A 7,236-nucleotide genomic window follows, 5' to 3' on the forward strand; every position below is an offset into this window, starting at 1 on the left:
GCAAAAATTACAACGTGTATAGACATTTCTCAAAAATTCAAAATTTTATAAAAAATGAAACTTTTCACCAAATACAATACCAACCATCCTTTAATAATATTCTATCCCTGTAAAAAAATTTAACCAGTGCTAAAAAACCACTCAGTTTTTCTAATCAAAATTTTTCTGCCATTTACTTGCCAATAATTAAATAATAATATTTTTTTGTCGAAATTTCATGACCAAATATTAACTATAATATGATTTTTTTTCTACACAGATAGTGCTTCAAAAATGTAATATTTATATAAAAAATAGACAAATTCTAGAATATAATAATTGATCAGTACAACTATGGATAACTATTACTTAGTTAATATCTACAATTTTTTAGCTATAAATTCTCATACATAAAATTATATATTCTCATACATAAAACTATTGTATTAACAGATGAAAAGCAGTATAAAAAACTATTTTATAAATTTATGAGTACAACAATATAAAGTAAGAAACTACAATGTTCTGGTTAATAATAGTTTCTTATTTTAGTTTTGTACATTTTTCGTCCAAAATATTAATATATTTAAGAAATCGATAAATCTCTATTTTTTTCATTCAAAATATGTTTTCTGACGAAATTTTGACCAGCTACTCACGGAAATAATTATCAAGTAATCGGATATTTTTATTAAGCAGAAATTCTTGATATATATTAGTAAGTATCTATGCTCGCGATATTGAGACGGTGCTGAAGTCAGATTTTGACTGCGTTCGAGGAGCACGCTTTTAGCGCTATGATCATGCTCTGTCTTTGATATTTATTGAAAGTTGAACAAGAACAGAGCACGCTCATAGCATTAAAAGCGTGCATTCCGAACGCAACCTTTGTCTCCGGTCTCCGGGTTGTGTTGCTATGAAGTTGTTGATCGATAAAATCTTTTATTTTAAAATTTGATGATATAAATAGAAATAACTCACATGTTTGATATAGCATTTCTAGATCTTTTTTAACTATAGATTTTATACTATTAACTTTTGTACTTTCTTTTTCTTTTACGTATTTTCACTAATTGTTGATTCAAATTGTGATAATAAACATTTTTTGTCTTGTTAAAAAAATTTACCATCAAATTTAACAAAAAGATATCAAAAAGATATGAAACCCACACTTTTTTTTATTTTTTTTAAGTTAACTTTATAAATATTTAATAATACTTTGAAGAAATCATTTTTATATTCGATTAAAAAATTTGAGATTAAAGGTAAGCCTTAAAGGAAATTAAAGGAAAACTAATCAGTTTGTTTGTAGATTCATCATCAATAAACTCTTAGGAAGTACATAACAGAATGACATTTCTAAGCTTCCAATATCCGCAATATCTTCATTCATTAATTCCACGTTAAATAAATAATGATCAATAAGCAGAAGTAAAAGAAAATTGATTAACAACATAACGTGTACAATAAAAACCAAAGTCGCGGGTTCGATTCTCCTATTGTAAATTAAAAATAATTTTTATAATAATTTGATATAATATTATCCGATTAATTCAATTTAATAAAGTGTTTAATTATTTATATAAAAAAATAATAAGATTTTTTTAATACGATATATTTTCGTTTTGGAAATAATGTTAGCCGATGAACTGTGGCTAAATTTTTTCAATTTTTTATATAAAAATTAGTTATTATATAGAATTTAACTAAAATTGTTATCCAGACTCTAGAAACAAGCGTCGACCAAACTGATAAGAATTTGGTTTAATTTACTGGCTAAATACTGGCTAGTAATTAGAATTTATAATCATTAACTGGCCAAACTTTAGAATTTTTTCTACTCTACATACGTTTTTTAGGAATATAATTTTTCGACATTTTCGAACATTCTGAACACATTGGCATAAAAAACTTCAAAAAAAATTTTATCACGAAAACAAAACTTCCTCTAGAAGGAAGCAAAATGAAGACTCAATAATCTAAACAGGAAAGAGATCCCGTATATTTACGCCAGACTTATATAAAAAAACATTTTCCGATATGTATAGAGGTCAGTGGGTGATACAATGTTATCTCTGTGTAATTTTTAACTCGGTCTAGAAATACTATATCTATAAGAACGCACAGGCGAATTCCAGTGTAGATGGACATGTGAGGCACCGCGTACAATAACCACTCGATATTATAAAGGAAGCGGTTAATATACTCTGCTAATTAAATAATTTGAATGCCATCGTGAAACCATGGTAGAACCAACGCAATACGTTTCATTTGATAATGTAGCCAGAAACAATATATCGCTGCTACTCAATGAATTCGACAAAGATCTAAAAAATATATCTGGAAAATGTATGGATGTCGGTTGTGGATGCGGAGATACAACAAAAAATATTCTCCTTCCGTCTCTTGATCCAAATACGATAATGATTGGTAAGAGAAAATAATAAATTATAAGAACATAACAGCTCACGCATACGCGTACATAACATTGTGTATATTATCATTAGTTAATGCAATAATTATATATTGTGAAGGTACAGATATTGTGGAAGAAATAGTTGAATGCGCTAACAAAACATACGGTGATAAAGAACTACTAAAATTTGAAGTGCTGGATATTCAAACTAAAAAATTGCCCGAGAAATACATCTCAGAATTTGATCACATTTTTACTTTTCATACTTTGCAGTGGTGCAATGACATTCAGTAAGAAAAATTATTAAATAAACGTAAATTAATCTCTTTTCGTAAAAAATAACTTATATATATAACTTTACCAATATACTTTTATATAACTATGTTTCGAAAAAATATTCTTATAGATGTATATTCTCAAAAGTAAAATTAACATTTAATTGTTTAACAGCCAAACGTTTCGAAATATGTATCGTATGCTTTGACCTGGTAAAACTATGCTTATATTAAGTATAGCGCATCAAGCAACTCTTTTTGAATCTTTGGAAACTATGGCAGAGGATACGAGGTATACAGCATATATGGGGGTAAATATATTACTACATCAAAGATGCGGTATAAGAAAAAATTGTAGAATAATTTCCGCGTATGTGAAAGAACTTCGTTTTTTATTAATTTTGAAAATCCGTTAAGAGGATGCCGGAACGTTCTGTTTTATCGGCCATAATAATTGTATATTTGCTTAATATAAAAGTTTTGCAATGTGTATGTGCAAAATAAGATAGCTCTCCACTCGGAAATGCATGAAAGAATATAAGTGAACGTTTAAAAATGTATTTAGAAGCCTAGTAAAAACATTTCGGTGTGCAAAATTTGGCATAGTAAAATCTTTTTTATAAAGCTTCTAAACTCACTTCTTAAAGTTAATTGATACTGTTTTGATAAAATGCCGAGTGCGGAGTCCATTTGTTAGGCACGTGCAGATTACAAATTTTTTATGTTATGGCAGAAGCCGATAACGAAACTGTAATTTTCTAATTTTTTTTCACTTTTCATATGAAATTATAAACCCCGCACTCCGTTATTATGTATACTTTAATTATGGAAAAGAATTTATTGATATCTCTAATCAACAAAAATATTTTGCATTTTAACTAATATTTGTATTCTGTCGGTATCCGGCATCCTCTTAAGTGTATACGTGTAAGTGGTTAACATAAGAGATAAGATTACTTTAAATTCTAATCTACTGAAATACCTGCAATTTCTGGATATAATTTATTATCTTATTCACTGATCAATCCATAAAAATATTGATGTCGCGAGTGTCAAATATAGTCGTTCGCAATATTTCCGACGTAATTTTTAAAATTGCTTTCTTTATTTATATGTATCATACGAAGATGAGGGAAGGCAATTAAAAATCATCATAATAATTTGTATGCAAATATTATTATAATCAAATTATAATAAGATAACAAAGTAGCGATAGACATAATAATTAAAGGATACAGTTTGATCAATTTTTAAATCATATCTGCGCCGTTACAAAATCAATAAAAAATAGAAATCGAACTGTTCAAACATGTCAGAAATTTTTTATTTATCAAAAATTTAAAAATTTATCAAAGTGACATTTGTAATACAATTAACAAGTGTACGATATATACATAAATTTAAAATTAGAATGAAACAATAAAGATTCTTACAAAGACATTTAACTAGTAAGTAAATAAAGAACAGAAACTGATCTGTTCATACATTACATTGAAAAGAAATTTCAAATTTGTGACGTCATGTGTGAACTCGGTTTCTGTTCTTTATTTACTTATTAGCTAAATTTCTTTTGTAAAAGCCTTTATTGTTTCATTGTTTTTAAATTTATTATTTGTATTACAAATATCACTTTGATATATTTTTCATCAATAAATTTTAATTAAAAATTAAGTATAATAAAAAGGAACATCATCGTGTAGTTTATCGTCACTTTGTTTGTTTTTGTATTGTTCAACTTTTATCTTCTCGAATGTACGTGCAAACTCATTAATGAATTCCTCCCTTAGATTATGCGGCATCTTATCCAAAAATGCAAAAGTGTGCTGTGAAGTAATCATGGCTGTCGAAATAAACAATATAGTTAAAAAATTGTGATTAAAAGGAAAAAAGTAATATGAAAAAAAATTTATGATACAAATGGTAATTACGTCTAGAACTTAATTTTTGTATGCATGAGAGAGAAAGAGAGAGAGGTGGGGGGCGGAAATATATATATACTTACATATATACTTTTGCGTATTCATAAATGCGCTTTGGTTCCGATGACTACAATGATCAACTTGAAATCCGATGTCTTCAAGTATTTTTTTTAGCTCTTCGTGAGGTTGAGTTGAATAATGAAATGATCTAACATATTTTTCTTTGTTCTGTGTAAGTTACTTTTAATTAAAAATTTATCGACGAAAAATATATCAAAGTGATATTTGTAATACAAATAATAAATTTAAACATAAAGATTCTTACAAAGACATTTAACTAGTAAGTAAATAAAGAACAGAAACTGATCTGTTCATACATTACATTGAACAAAAATTTCAAATTTCTGACATCATGTGTGAACTTGGTTTCTGTTCTTTATTTACTTATTAGTAAATATTTTTGTAAAAGCCTTTATTGTTTCATTGTTTTTAAATTTATTATTTGTATTACAAATATTACTTTGATATATTTTTCATCGATAAAATTTTAATTAAAATTAACCTATACAGAACAAAGAAAAATATGTTGGATCATTTCATTATTCAACCCAACCTTACGAAGATAAGTTAATTTTAATATAAGTTAATTTTAGTATAAGTTAATTTGAATTAAAAATTAAGTATAATAAAGAGGAAAAACTTATTAATGAATTCCTCCCTTAGATTATGCGGCATCTTATCCAAAAATACAAAAGTGTGCTGTGAAGTAACCCTATCGAAATAAACAATATAGTTAAAAAATTGTGATTAAAAGGAAAAAAGTAATATGACAAAAAATTTATGATACAAATAGTAATTACGTCTAGAATTTAATTTTTGTATGCATGTATGAGAAAGAGAGAGAAGGGGGGGTGGGATGGAAATATATATATACTTACATATATGGTATACTTTTGTGTATTCATAAATGCGCTTTGGTTCCGATGACTACAATGATCAACTTGAAATCCGATATCTTCAAGTATTTTTTTTAGCTCTTCGTGAGGTTGGGTTGAATAATGAAATGATCCAACATATTTTTCTTTGTTCTGTATAAGTTACTTTTAATTAAAAATTTATCGATGAAAAATATATCAAAGTGATATTTGTAATACAAATAATAAATTTAAAAACAACGAAACAATAAAGGCTTTTACAAAAGAAATTTAGCTAATAAGTAAATAAAGAACAGAAACCGAGTTCACACATGATGTCAGAAATTTGAAATTTTTGTTCAATGTAATGTATGAACAGATCAGTTTCTGTTCTTTATTTACTTACTAGTTAAATGTCTTTGTAAGAATCTTTATTGTTTAAATTTATTATTTGTATTACAAATATCACTTTGATATATTTTTCATCGATAAATTTTTAATTAAAAGTAACTTATACAGAACAAAGAAAAATATGTTGGATCATTTCATTATTCAACCCAACCTCACGAAGAGCTAAAAAAAATACTTGAAGATATCGGATTTCAAGTTGATCATTGTAGTCATCGGAACCAAAGCGCATTTATGAATACGCAAAAGTATATATGTAAGTATATATATATTTCCGCCCCCCCCCCTCACTCTTTCTCTCTCATGCATACAAAAATTAAATTCTAGACGTAATTACTATTTGCATCATAAATTTTTTTTCATATTACTTTTTTCCTTTTAATCACAATTTTTTAATTATATTGTTTATTTCGACAGCCATGGTTACTTCACAGCACACTTTTGCATTTTTGAATAAGATGCCGCATAATCTAAGGGAGGAATTCATTAATGAGTTTGCACGTAGATTCGAGAAAATAAAAGTTGAACAATACAAAAACAAACAAAGTGACGATAAACTACACGATGATGTTCCTCTTTATTATACTTTACTAGTAGCTTATGCACGAAAATATTGATAATTGTATCAGCCTATAATTTATAGAAGGAATAGGCAGAATGTTTGTCTTTCTCTCCTCTCTCTGAACAAGCTTTGAAACACTCGAGAAGAATGTTTATTTTCATTTATTATATAATGGACATTACGAAATGATTTATACAAAATAATTCATGCAGATAAATCTGAGACAATATGTTTTAATGCGGCAATATGTTTTAATGCACAATATGTTTTAATTGACGTGCCGAGCATGCCTAGTTGTTATACTTTGCTTTAATGGAAGTTTGTTTCATGCGACTTAGAGTTTATGAGAAATTTGTTTTCAATAAATATATCTCAAAGCATTAGATGTATGTATATTGTACATTTAGTTAATTACAAAATAACTATATTTAGCTTTACGTCCTACTACTTTAATTATGTTGCAGTTTTTTAAATACAATTTTTCTTAATGTTAGAAATAATAAAATAAAAAAATTTTATAACAAATTTTTTTCTGTTGGTGCAATTTTTTATATCATTATTTTTTTAGAATATATTTATACAACTTTTTTTGTTAAAATATTTTTATAAAATTTTATTTTCAATAATTTATAATAACTTTATTTTGTGCAGATTAAATTAAAGTAATATTGTTTTATAAATACATATAACAGTTTTTCACAACTGGCGCGTGCACTTGGCGTCTTTTTTTGTCTTTTTTTACAAAGTAGAAATAACTGTAGTG

General features: G+C 26.5%; 1 pseudogene; it reads left to right on the forward strand.

Annotated features, from left to right (window-relative positions):
• Positions 1-2,222: 2,222 nt before the first annotated feature.
• LOC138944554 (juvenile hormone acid O-methyltransferase-like) lies at positions 2,223-6,528 on the forward strand (annotated as a pseudogene).
• Positions 6,529-7,236: the final 708 nt, after the last annotated feature.

The sequence above is a fragment of the Polyergus mexicanus genome, unplaced genomic scaffold (genome assembly GCF_030449975.1).
Source record: "Polyergus mexicanus isolate NDT 795.1 unplaced genomic scaffold, iyPolMexi1.0 SCAF_259, whole genome shotgun sequence".
NCBI classification, from domain to species: Eukaryota; Metazoa; Arthropoda; class Insecta; order Hymenoptera; family Formicidae; genus Polyergus; species Polyergus mexicanus.